Source organism: Hordeum vulgare, chromosome 5H (genome assembly GCF_904849725.1).
Source record: "Hordeum vulgare subsp. vulgare chromosome 5H, MorexV3_pseudomolecules_assembly, whole genome shotgun sequence".
Taxonomy (NCBI): Eukaryota; Viridiplantae; Streptophyta; class Magnoliopsida; order Poales; family Poaceae; genus Hordeum; species Hordeum vulgare.
The window spans coordinates 470389483-470404119 of NC_058522.1; positions in this window are offsets into that span (position 1 = coordinate 470389483).

Below are 14637 nucleotides of genomic sequence, written 5' to 3' on the forward strand. Positions count from 1 at the left end.
ATAGTAGCATTGTCCCTTCTCTATTTTCTCTCATTTTTTTTTATTTTATTTTTTTGGTGGGCTTCTTTGGCCTCTTTTTTTTATTTGGGCTTCATTGGCCTCTTTTATTACTTCCTCACATGGGACAATGCTCTAATAATGATGATCATCACACTTTTATTTACTTACAACTCGATATTTAGAACAAAATATGACTCTACATGAATGCCTCCGGTGGTGTACGAGGATGTGCAATGATCTAGCGTAGCAATGACATAAAAAAATAGACAAGCCATGAAAACGTCATGCTAGCTATCTTACGATCATGCAAAGCAATATGACAATGATGGTGCGTGTCATAATAAACGGACTGATGGAAGTTGCATGACAATATATCTCGGAATGGCTATGGAAATGCCATAATAGGTAGGTATGGTGGCTGTTTTGAGGAAGTGTATATGGTGGGTGTAATGCACCGGCCAAAGTTGCGTGGTACTAGAGAGGCTAGCAATGGTGGAAGGGTGAGAGTGCGTATAATCCATGGACTCAACATTAGTCATAAAGAACTCACATACTTATTGCAAAAGTCTATTAGTCATCAAAACAAGGTACTACACGCATGCTCCTAGGGGAAGGGTTGGTAGGAGTTAACCATCGCGCGATCCCGACCTCCACACAAAGGATGACAATCAATAAATAAATCATGCTTCGACCTCTTCACATAACGATTTACCATACGTGCATGATACGTGAATCACAAACCTTAACACAAGTATTTTTACGAATACACAATTACTCACTAGCATGACTCTAATATCACATCTTCATGTCGCAGAACTATTGCAAGGAATCAAACATATCATATTTAGTGATCTACAAGTTTTATGTAGGATTTTATGACTAACCATGTGAATGACCAATTCCTGTTAACTCTCTAAATAGGTATAAGTGAAGCATGAGAGTTTAATTCTTTCTACAAAAGATATGCCCCGCTCTAACAAATATAAGTGAAGCAAAAGAGCATTCTACAAATGGCAGTTTTCTATGTGTAGGAAACAGGTAATCCAAACTTCAAATGATATAAGTGAAGCACATGAAGCATTCTATAAAGCCATACTCAAAAGATATAAGTGAAGTGCAAAGAGCATTCTATAAATCAACCAATGACTATCTCATGCCAGCATAGTGCATAAAATAAAAAGGGGAAATAAACACAAAAGACGCTCCAAGCATTTGCGCATATCATGTGACGAATAAAAATATAGCTCCGAGTAAAATTACCGATAGATTGTAGACGAAAGAGGGGATGCCTTCCGGAGCATCCCCAAGCTTAGACGCTTAAGTCTTCCTTGAATATTACCTTGGGATGCCTCGGGCATCCCCAAGCTTAGGCTCTTGCCTCTCCTTATTCCTCCATCCATCGTGGTCTCACCCAAAACTTGAAAACTTCAATCACACAAAACTCAACAAAACCTTCGTGAGATCTGTTAGTATAATAAAGTAAATCACCACTTTAAGTACTGTTGTGAACTCATTGCAAATTCATATTAGCATTATATCTACTGTAAATCGAACTTCACCATGGTTCATACCCCCGATACTACCCATAGATTCATCAAAATAAGAGAACAATGCATAGAAAACAGAATCTGTCAAAAACAGAACATTCTGTTGTAATCTGAACACATACCATACTTATGATACTCCAAAAATTCTGAATTTTTTTTGATAATTAAGGAAATTTGTATATCAATCAGCAGCAAAAAGAATCAACTCAATAGCGCTCTCTGTATAGAAATAAGAAATGATTTCGTGAGTGCAAAGTTTCTGTCTTTTTCAGCATGATCAAACAACTATCACCCAAACTAATCATAAAGGCTTTACTTGACACATTATTTTTAGGATACAATGGAATTTTACAATAGGATAATTATTTTTGCGAGAAACTTCCATGAAACATTCTACATTGTTTCCATGAGCATGAACACAAGTGTTCAAGGTCGACCCTCACTTCCGCAATGCATCACCTTTCAATCGCTTCTCTTTTTGAAAAAGTTTTAAGTTCCCCTCTATATTTTGTTTTGTTTTTAAACTATATAAAATCACTCAACAGAAATAAATGACTCTCTAAAACTTCCGGGTTGTCTCCCTGGCAGCGCTTTCTTTAAAGCCATTAAGCTAGGCATAAAGTGCTCAAGTAATGGATCCACTCGGATCCCAAGGTATATCAAAGCCAATTTTAATTAACAATGATTTGTAATTTATTAGTGAGCACAAGGTAACATATATCATGCAATGACGAAGTCTAACTCTCTTCATATGCATTGGCATGTCATAAAAGAACAATTTATGCACATCAAGTAAAAGCCAATACATAGCATAAACAGTTTTTTGCAATTTTATCGTATTGAAAACATCGAGAGGTGGAGATGTAGTTCCTCTCTCATAATAATTGCAAGTAGGAGCAGCAAGCACATGCATATTATATTCATCAAAATAAACATGTGTAATAGTAGAAGGCAACCCATCTATGTAATCCCTAATAAGAGCAAACTTCTCCGATATAGTTGTGACAACCTGATGCCGACGTTCCAGAAGATTCCCCTTTATTCCGTTTTCGTCGTGTGTCTATTTTTATTTGTCGCATCATCATCGCATCATGCGCATCATCAGCATTGCATCGGCATCTCCATTGCCGCCAGTTTTCAAACTTGCATCCGTTGGTAGTTGCCGGTTCTCGTCGTTGTCCATTCTGATCCCGACCACACATGCACGCGCCCGCGGCATCGTCAAGACCTTGTTTTTTTATAACGTGTATAAAACTTTCTCCGATTGAGCTGGAACTTGGCGTGTGGTATTAATTTAGTGTAGGTAGGCCGTCTGTCAAATTTCATCGCGATCGAAGCTCGTTTGTTACCCGTGTCGTTTATTATATAGCGGCATTAAAGCCCGTCAATTGTCAGACGTTTCGGTATTTTAAACCCTGTCACCGGGTTGCCCGTTTTTCCCTCTCATCTCCGCCTAGCGCCTCTGCACAGTGCACCGACCCTACGCGCAACCTGGTCCGAAAACCTCCCGAAACCCGGACAGGGCGGTCGTGACCGTCCGGTCCGGATCAACCCCGTTTTACCCTAAACCATCATCGGTTTGTCAATTGAACTCCCTGACCTTATAATCTCGACCATTTGAGTTTAATCGAAAGGATGAGATAGGAGGTCTATCCTATCCCCCAATCCCAAGTCGCGCCGCCGCAATCCCCAACCTCGGTATCTCCGTTGCCGATCCAACCCTGCTGCACGAGCGCTCGATCCGGAGCGGATCGGGGCATCTGCCTGCGCCCGACACCCCGCCTCCACCGGAGGGCCGCGCGACGCCGCGAGCACCAGAGCCAGGCCAGACCCATCGCCCTTGCTCCCTTCCTCTCTCTCTCTTCTTCTCTTGATCTCTCTCCCTCTCCCGTTGGTTATTCTGTTGTGCCAAGGAACGAATGGAACCCGCCCGCCAGAGCTCCGCTGCCGTTGCGTGGTCAACCTCGATGAGCCCCGCTGCCGGGATTGGAGCAGGCACCTCGGATTCCCCCCTCGACCTCGTTGATGCGTGTGGACCATCGAACCTCGTCGCTAGGTCCTCGAGGGTGTCGTGCTCGACTCCAGCCTCCGCATCAAGCAGAGGAGGGTGATGCATCGCCCTGGACTCCCGTGCATCCCAGTGAGGTGAGGAACTGCACTGCCCCTCTCCTTCCTGCTCTTCCTATCTCCTCTGCTCTAATCTCCCTCTCCTTCTCGTGCATCCCAGTGAGAGACCAGAGAATCTCTGTCCCGGTGCGATGGACAGGAGCTGCCGCTCCCTAGATCCACCTCGTGCTGCTTGACACAAGCCACCAGAAGCTTCTCCGGCCCTAGGAACGGGACCCCCTCAACCGGTTATACCCAGCCCGCTGGCGAAGAGCCCCGTCGGAGCCGCCTCCTCATCGCCCATGCCGCCAGTCGTTCGTCCCTGACGAACTGAACCCCTGCATCCTGACCTGGCAACAAAGATATCTCTGTTTCACATTTCAGTTTCGTCAGGTTCGGCTCAGGATATGGTTCATCTTGCGGAAACCCCTTTTTTGCATGAATGATTCGCTTGTATCCCGGTGGTCAGGGCGCTCGGTAGCAACCTTGAGGTCCAGGGATCAGATCCCGCCGGCGCCCCCTTTTGTTTATCTCGTTTTTCCCGTGTTGCAGTAGCAGTAGAGTTAGTTTATCTATGTTAAGTCCTCATCTGTGGTTAGCTGCGTTGCAGTAGCTTAGTGGTGTGGAGTTGTGCATAGGGTACCCTAGATTCAGGGTTCGAATCCCCCTGCACTCCATTTTATTTTTTCTTTTAGGTGTGTGGTGCAGTAGTTGGGGTGTGTGTGTATTGTGGGGGTATGGCCTACTTGCATACACCCATCAGGGGCCCTGGTGAGTATGACCAGTGGGACCCCCTGATCTTAATATGTTTTTTGTTTAGTTTAGTTTTGTGATGTATTTCCAAATCTGGGATATTCCAGAAGAGGAATATGCCAAATCTGGCATATCAAGAACAACCCCTGTTCTTGTTATTAGCGTAGTTTGATCATGTGTAGTTTTTCCTTTGTTGTTTCTGGTGTTTTTCCGCACGCATTTATAGCAGTGTTATATATTGATTTGGGGTAGGAGAACCCGAGGAATCCAATGGAGACACTAGTTTCCAATTCTGAACAGTTTCGCAGAAGTGTCACTTTGTGATGAGGTGGCACTTGGTTACCTTGTAGGTTGGAGTAAGGGCATAGTTAGGGATTGAGCATCCATGCATCATTTTAGTTAGTGCTTCCTGTTGTGCATGTCTCTTGAATGTAGCTCCGTTCTTTGTTCCACGTGTTAACCGACTAGGATGACATGTAGAATCACCGCTTCACCTCTTGTCATGTTTGACCACATTTAATATTGCCGTGTATCTAATCAGGAGTGAACTAAACAATTAAATGTGGAGTTTCGTCAGTATGCAACTCGTTGCATATTGAACTTCACTTAATGTGTAGTGTTTGATTGTGTGAATTGTCATGCCGTGACTTGCATGTATTCAGCTGTCCATGCATCATATGTGTTGTGCATCGTGTGGTGAATATCGTGTGTTGATTTGTGTTTCCGGTTTGCTTCGTCTCGATAGAGTTCCGCAGCGTGCCGGATTGTGAGGACCCATTCGACTACATCGGTTCGTCTGCTTCACGGAGTCATTCTTCTACCAAGCGGGATCTCAGGCAAGATGACCATTTCCCCAGATACCATTACTATCATTGCCATGCTAGTTTTATCGCTTCTATCGATTATGTCTCGTTGCCTACCACATGTTAAATATCAGCCTCTCAACAATGCCATGATAACCTTCAACCTGTTCGACCTAGCAATCCACTGATTGACTATGTTACTGCTTGCTTAACCATGTTGTTAGCGTTGCTAGTTGCAGGGGCATTGCTTCCATGTGAAAACATGGGTTCCTTGTCATATCACCATATTAATGCTATTTAATTTAATGCACCTATATACTTGGTAAAAGGTGGAAGGCTCGGCCTTTCTAGCCTGGTGTTTTGTTCCACCTTTGCCCCCTTAGTTTCGGCTACCGGTGTTATGTTCCATAAATGAGCGCTCCTAACACGATCGGGGTTGTTATGGGGACCCCCTTAATAATTCGTCTTAGATTAAAGCGGGTCTGGCAAGGCCCAACATTGGTTTTACATTTTCCCAACATAATAATTTGATAATACTGAAATGCATAGGAAGTTAGCGCTACCCGAGGAGTAATTTTACTTAAACAGGAGGGGCCAGTGCTAATGGTGTTGGTCCCAAACGGTCTGCCTGCGGGGCCACCGTGAGGAAACTCGAGGTTTGGCACGCGTAGCTAGTTCCATCCGTCGTGTCCTGAGAACAAGATACGCGGCTCCTATCGGGTACCTCGACACGTCGGGCGGCCTTGCTGGATTAGTTTTACCTTTGACGAGATATCTTGTGCATCGGGATTCCGGTGATGCTTTGGGTAATCTCAGAGTTGAGGTTTTCCACTAGGGAATCCGACGAGATCGCGAGCTTCGTGATTGAGGATTTCTATGCGGCTTGTGGTAATCTGTGATGGACTAGTTGGAGCACCCCTGCAGGGTTAAATCTTTCGGAAAGCCGTGCCCGCGGTTATGTGGCAACATGGAGACTTTGTTTAACACTGGTTCTAGATGACTTGAAGTTAACTTAATTAAAATATGCCAACTGTGTGCTTAACCGTGACTGTCTCTTTCGTGAGTTCATTCTCCGATCGAGGACACGGTGGGGTTATGTCTGACGTAGGTAGGTGTTTAGGATCATTCATTTGATCATCAGTAGTCAAGTCCGTTATGCGTAGATCTTCCCCCTCTTATTTCTTGTACTCGTAAGTTAGCCACCAAATATATGCTTAGCCGCTGCTGCAACCTCACCACTTAACCATACCTCACCCATTAAGCTTTGCTAGTCTTGATACCTTTGGAAATGAGATTGCTAAGTCTCCTGTGGCTCACAGATTACTACAACACCAGTTGCAGGTACAGGTAAAGGTTACTTGACGCGAGCGCGTTGATTGTTCATTTGAGTTGCTTCTTCTTCTTCTTCATCATCGATCTAGGATGGGTTCCAGGCCGGCAGCCTGGGATAGCAAGGATGGACGTCGTTCTTCTTTTGTCGTTTGTTTTCGTCCGTAGTCGGACCCTGCTCTTACTCATGATGATTATGTACAGTACTGCTGTGACTCTGATGTAGCTTGTGGCGACTGTAAGCCAATACTATATATATATATCTCTTCTTTTCAGTACATTTACTTGTAACGATATCCCTTCTTGCGACATGACGAGATGCGCTTCTATCCTTGACGAGGCCTTCGTGCCAAATTGAGGATAGGGTCGCATCTTGGGCGTGACAATAGTGTAGTTGGGAGAGTTCAAAAAGATAATAGGACTATCATAAGTGGGTGCGATAGCAACAATTTCATGTTTAACATAAGGAACTATAGCGAGTTCATCTTCATAAGCATCATTCATATTGGCATCATGGCCACAAGCATAGCAAGCATCAAGTTCATCAAAAAGGGATATTTCAAACGAATCTAAGGGATCATAGCAATCAACATAGCATTCATCCTTCGGTAAGAATGAGGGGAAATTAAACAATGTATGAGTTGAAGAGTTACTCTCATTAGAAGGTGGGCACGGGTAGCTAGTCCGCTCTTCCTCCTTTTGTTCTTCGCTCTCCTCGTCATCTTTTTCATCTAATGAGCTCACAGTTTCAGCATTTTCTTCTTCCATAGTTTCCTGCAAAATATTAGTCTCTTCTTGGGCAGCGGATAATTTCTCCATAAATCGATAAATATGGACATTATATTCATAATTAGTATAACAATAACGAAGCATAACCAAATTTTCAGATCGGTAAACAACATCATCCTTATCATCACACCTTTTAAACAGAGCTTCAATTTCATAAGCACCCATAAAAGCAACAAACTCTTCTATTTGTTCCACATCATAGTAATCATATATACCATTAGCATAAGAAGCCAAGGTTTCATTAGCATTAAATTTACAAGAAAAGGGAAGGTGTTTAGCCTTCATCCTAGAGCAAAAAGTAACATCATATCTCAAACACAGATCCCAAGCATACCATTTCAACATATGAATTTGATCCCATAATAGTTTCCCTTTTTGAGTCAAGCGATAATCCTAAAGTATTCACGTTGATCCAACGTGACTCCCATTATATAATTGAATGGGGTTTTCTCAGGATTATTAAAGAAGTGCATAATATTTTTCACATAACGAGCATCGAGGGTTTTAGGAGGTTCTCCATCTCCATGAGTAGCAAGTACACCTAATTTTTTGGTATTTCGTCTTCCATATCCATAAGTAAAGATAGAGAACAACTTAGAACAACAAATAAATCAACTTAGTGATAAAGCAAACAAGCACACACGAGAATATTCACCCCCACGCTATTGCTCCCCGGCAACGGCGCCAGAAAAAGGTCTTGATAACCCACAAGAATAGGGGATCAATTGTAGCCATTCTCGATAAGTAAGAGTGTCGAACCCAACGAGGAGCTAAAGGTAGGACAAATATTCCCTCAAGTTATATCGACCACCGATACAACTCTACGCACACTTTACGTTCGCTTTACCTAGAACAAGTATGAAACTAGAAGTACTTTGTAGGTGTGATATGATAGGTTTGCAAGATAATAAAGAACACATAAATAAAAACTAGGGGCTGTTTAGATAAAGAAACAATTACATTAGTTTAACGAGTGTGGAAAAGTGGTGGTAGGAGTTGCGGAATTGTCCCTAAGCAATTGACTATGTTACTCGATCGATAGCAAGTTTTGTGTGGGAGAGACCACTGCTAGCATGTCATCCCTTACTTGGAATTCTATGCACTTATGATTAGAACTATTAGCAAGCATCCGCAATTACTAACGTTCGTTAAGGTAAAACCCAACCATAGCAATAAGATATATTGGTCCCCCTTCAATCGTGTATGCATCAATTTCTATGCTAGGCTGAAGCTTCTGTCACCCTTGCCCTCCAATACATAGTCCTATCAACATACTACTAACCCTATGGTGTGATCCACGCGCGCGCTCATATGATGGGCACCAAAGGACAACAACATAACCACAAGCAAATTAAACCAATCATAGCAATTCATCAATCACCAATAGGACAACGAAAATCTACTCAGACATCATAGGATGGCAACACATCATTGGAAAATAATATGAAGCATAAAGCACCATGTTCAAGTAGAGGGTACAGCGGGTTGCGCGAGAGTGGACCGCTGAATATAGATCGGGGAAGGTGATGGAGGTGTTGGTGAATATGACGGAGGTGTTGGTGTAGATCGCCGTCACACGATGATGTCCCGGGCGGTGTTCCGGCGCCGCCGGGAGAGAGGGGGAGAGAGCCCCCCTTATTCTTCTTCTTCTTCCTTGACCTCCTCCCTAGATGGGAGAAGGGTTTCCCCTCTGGTCCATGGTCTCCATGGTCGCGGAGGGGCGAGATCCCTCCGAGATTGGATCTCTCTCTCTGTGTCCTTCTGTTTCTGCGCTCCCAGATTCTGGCCCTTTACCGTTTCTTAAATTCCAGGAGATCCGTAACTCCGATTGAGGTGTCCTTTTAACACGATTTTCTTCCGGATATTAGCTTTCTTGCGGCGAAAGAAGGGCCCCAACCACCTTAGGGGTTGGTCACGAGCCTGACAGGCGTGCCTGGGGGGGTAGGGCGCGCCTTCTCGGCTCGTGACCCCCTCGGGCATCGTTCCGCGTTGATTCTTCTCCCCAAATATCATAAATATTCCAAAAAAAATCCCCGTAGGTTTGTTATTGTGTTTGGACTTCGTTTGGTATGGATATTCTGCGAAACAAAAAACATGCAACAAACAGGAACTCGCATTGGGCACTGGATCAATATATTAGTCCCAAAAATAATATAAAAAGTTGCCAAAAGTATATGAAAGTTGTAGAATATTGGAATGAAACAATCAAAAATTATAGATACAAAGGAGGGGTTCACCATCCTCATTGGTGCTCCTCCGATGATGCGTGAGTAGTTCATATCAGACCTATGGGACTATAGGCAATACCTAGATGGCTTTCTCTCTCATTTTGTTTCTCAATACAACGGTCTCTTGGAGATCCATATGATGGAACTCTTTCTTTTGCAGCGTATTTGTTGGGATCCGATGAATTGTGAGTTTATGATCACATCTATGAAAACATAGTCATGCTTGATTATTATAGCCTCGTATTTCTTCTCTCATATTTGGTTTTTGTCTGGACAACTTGATCTTTTATCTTGCAATGGGAAGAGGTGCTTTGTGATGGGTTCGATCTTGCGGTGCTCATGTTGGGCGACGTACCATGGGAAACAAAATTTTCCTACGCACACGCAATACCTATCCATGGTGATGATCATCTACGAGAGGGGAGAGTAAATCTACATACCCTTGTAGATCGCTAAGCGGAAGCGTATATAACGTGGTTGATGTAGTGGAACATCTTTGCGATTCAAATCGCAGCCCGTCCCGCGATCCCATCACGATCCATCCCGATGTAGTGCCGAATGGATGGCACCTCCGCGTTCAGCACACGTATAGCTCGATGACAATCTCCGCCTTCTTGATCCAGCAAGAGAGGCAGAGAGGTAGATGAGTTCTCTGGCACGGCAGCATGGTGGTGGTGGTGGTGAACTAATCCAGCAGGGCTTCGCCTAAGCACTGCCGAACTAGACTAGAGGAGAAACAGATCTAGAGAGAGACAGGCAGCCGTGGCTGATTTCTGTGTGTTCAAAAACCTTCAATACCTCTAGTATATATAGGAGGATAGGAGGGAGGCCGGCGCCCTAGGTTTCCCCTTTGGGTCGGCCTAAGTGAGGAGGAGTCCTCCTCCAATCCTAGTAGGATTAGGATTCCTTCCTTCCCACTTGGAAACTCTTTCCACCTTTGCCTTTTTGCCTTATTCCTCCACTCTAGACGCATGGGCCTTTAGGGGAGGCTTTGGCCAGACCACCAGGGGCTGATCTACCTCCTCTCACATCCCATGAAGCCTTTGGGTTATCACACCCCTCCCGATGGTCCCCCTGTACCCTCCCGGCACTCCTGGTGCACTATCGATGAGACCGAAACTTTTCCGGTGACCAAAACAGGACTTCCTATATATCAATCTTTACCTCCGGACCATTCCGGAGCTCCACGTGACTTACGTGATCTCATCCGGGCATCCGAACAACCTTCGGTCACCAACACCTATAACTCAACTATACTGAAATGTCACCGAACCTTAAGTGTGCAGACCATACGGGTTCGAGACCTATACACACATGACCTGAGACACTCTACGGTCAATAACTAATAAAGGGACCTGGATTCCCATATTGTCTCCTACATAATCTACGAAGATCTCTATCAGTTGAACCTCTATCTCAAGGATTCAGTTAATGCCATATGTTGTTCCCTTTCTCCTTCGGTATGTTACTTGCCCGAGATTCGATCGCTGGTATCTCCATACCTAGTTCAATATCGTTATCAGCAAGTCTCTTTACTTGTTCCGTGATACAAGATCCCGTGGCTAACTCCTTAGTCACATTTCTTGCAAGCCTTATTGTGATGTTGTATTACCGAGTGGGCCCCGAGATACCTCTCCGTCATACGGAGTGACAAATCCTAGTCTTGATCCATGCCAACCCAAGAGACACCTTCGGAGATACCTGTAGAGCACCTTTATAGTCACCCAGTAACGTTGCGATGTTTGATACACACAAGGTATTCCTTCGGTGTCCGGGAGTTGCATGATCTCATGGTCATAGGAACACATACATTGACATGCAGAAAACGGTAGCAATAAACTGACATGATCTTATGCCACGTTCATAGTTTGGCTCTTGTCCATCACATCATTCTCCTAATGTTGTGATCTCGTTATCAAGTGACAACACTTGTCTATGGCTAGGAAACCTTGACCATCTTTGATCAACTAGTCAACTAGAGGCTCACTAGGGACAGTGTGTTGTCTATGTATCCACACATGTATTTGAGTTTCCAATCAATACAATTATATAATAAATAATTATCATGAACAAGGAAAAATAATAATAACCAATTTATTATTGCCTCTAGGGAATATTTCCAACAGTCTCCCACTTGCACTAGAGTCTATAATCTAGTTCACATCACTATGTGATTGCAATGAATCAAACACCCATATAGTTCTGGGATTTGACCATGTCTTGCTTGTGAGAGAGGTTTTTAGTCAACATGTCTGAACCTTTTAGATACGTGTGTGCTTTACAAGTCTCTATGTCATCCTATAGATGATGCTACCACGCGCCCTTTGGACCTATTCCAAATGACTGCTCCACTATACGAATTCGGTTTACTACTCAAAGTCATTTGGATTAGTGTCAAAGCTTGCATCGACGTAACCCTTTACGACAAACTCTTTTATCACCTCCATAATCGAGAAAAATTCCTTAGTCCACTAGTTACTAATGATAACTTTTGACCGTTGTCCAGTAATCCATTCCTGGATCACTTATGTACCCCGTGACAGATTCATGGAAAGGCACACCTTCGTCCTTTCTCTTTCTTCTATCGTGGTTGAGCTTAGAGTCTTACTCAAATTCACACCTTACAACACAGCCAAGAACTCCTTCTTCGCCAATCTATTTTGAACTCCTTCAAAAACTTGTCAAGGCATGCATTTCATTGAAAGTTTTCATCAAGAATCTTGATCTACATAGATCTTGGTGCTCAATGTTCAAGTAGCTCAATCCAGGTTTTCCTTTGAAAAACTCCTTTCAAACAACCCTTTATCCTTTCTAGAAATTCTACATTATTTCTGATCAACAATATGTCAACCACATACACTCATCGGAAATTATATAGTGCTCCCACTCACTTACTTGGAAATACAAGTTTCTCCTAAACTATGTATAAACCCAAAAGCTTAGATCACCTCATCAAAGCGCATATTCAACCTCCGAGATGCTTACTCGAGTCCTTAGAAGGATCGCTAGAGTTTGCATACTAGTTACCATCCTTAGGATCGACAAAACCTTCTGGTTGTATCACATACAACCTTTCCTCAAGGAAACCGTCGAGGAAACAATGTTTTGACATCCATCTGCAAGATTTCATAATTGAAAAATGTAGCAACTGCTAACATAATTCCAACAGACTTTTAGCATCGCTACGAGTGAGAAAATCTTATCGCGATCAAATCCTTGAACTTGTCGAAAACATCTTTGCGACAAGTCGAGCTTTCTTAACGGTGATATTCACCATCATCGTCTGTCTTCCTTTTAAAGATCCATCTGCACTTAATAGTCTTACGACCATCAAGTAGTTCTTCCAAAGTCCACACTTCGTTTTCGTACATAGATCATCTCTTGGATTTCATGGCCTCCAACCATTAGTCGGAATCCGGGCCCACCATCGCTTCTCCATAGCTTGTAGGTTCATTGTTGTCGAGCAACATGACCTCCAAGACAGGGTTACCATACCACTCTATAGCAGTATGTGACCTTGTCGATCTATGAGGTTTGTAGTAACTTGATCCGAAGCTGCATGATCATCATCATCAGCTTCCACTTCAATTGGTGTAGGCGCCACAGGAACAACTTCATGCGCCCTACTACACACTGGTTGAAGTGATGGTTCAATAACCTTGTAAAGTTTCCACCATCCTCCCACTCAATTCCTTCGAGAGAAACCTTTTTCTTGAGAAAGGACCCGTTTCTAGAAACAAACACTTTGCTTCCGGATCTTAGATAAGAGATGTACCCAACTGTTTTGGGTATCCTATGAAGATGCATTTATCCGCTTTGGGTTTGAGCTTATCAGACTAAAACTTTTTCACATAAGCGTCGTAGCCCCAAACTTTTAAGAAACGACAGCTTAGGTTTCTCCAAACCATAGTTCATACGGTGTCATCTTAGCGGAATTATGGGGTGCCCTATTTAAAGTGAATGCGGTTGTCTCTAATGCATAACCCAAAAACGATATTGGTAATTTGATAAGAGACATCATAGTATGCACCATATCCAATAGGGCGCGCCTATGACGTTTAGACACACCATCACACTATGGTGTTCCAGGTGGCGTGAGTTGTGAAACAATTTCCACATTGTATTAAATGCGTACCAAATCGTAACTCACGTATTCATCTCTACGATCATATCGTAGACATTTCATCCTCTTGTCACGCCAATCTTCAACTTCACACTAAAATTACTTGAACCTTTCAATAATTCAGACTTGTGTTTCATCAAGTAAATATACTAGTATCTACTCAAATCATATGTGAAGTAAGACCATAACGATATCCACTGTGTGCCTAAGCACTCATTGGACTGCATACATAAAAAATGTATTACTTCCAATAAGTCACTTGCTCGTTCCATCTCACTAAAAACGAGGCCTTGAGTCATCTTTCCCATGTGGCATGATTCGCATGTCTCGAGTGATTCAAAATCAAGTGAGTCCATAGGTCCGTCAGTATGGAGCTTCTTTATGCGTTTTATACCAATATGACTCAAGCGACAGTGCCACAAGTAAGTGGTACTATCATTATTACTTTGTATCATTTGGCATCAAATATCATGAACATGTGTAATACTACGGTCAAGATTCAATAAACCATTCATATTAGGTGCAAAACCATTGAAGGTATTATTCAAGTAAACAGAATAACCATTATTCTCTTTAAATGAATAATCATATTGCAATAAACACAATCCAATTATGTTCATGCTCAACAAAAACACCAAACAACATTTAGGTTCAAGACTAATCTCGAAAGTAGAGGGAGCGTGCGATGGTGATCACACCAACCTTGGAAACACTTCCAACACACATCGTCACCTCGCCTTTAGCTAGTCTCCATTTATTCCATAGCTTTTATTTCGAGTTACTAACACTTAGAACCCGAACCGGTATCTGATGTCTGCTGTGTATCCCCGGCAACGGCGCCAGAAATACTTCTGATGTTTGCTGTGTATCCCTTGCAACGGCGCCAGAAATAGTTGTGTCGACGGCACAAGGAATCCTTCAGCTACGGCTACGCCTTAAGGAACTTCCTAAGCAAGTAT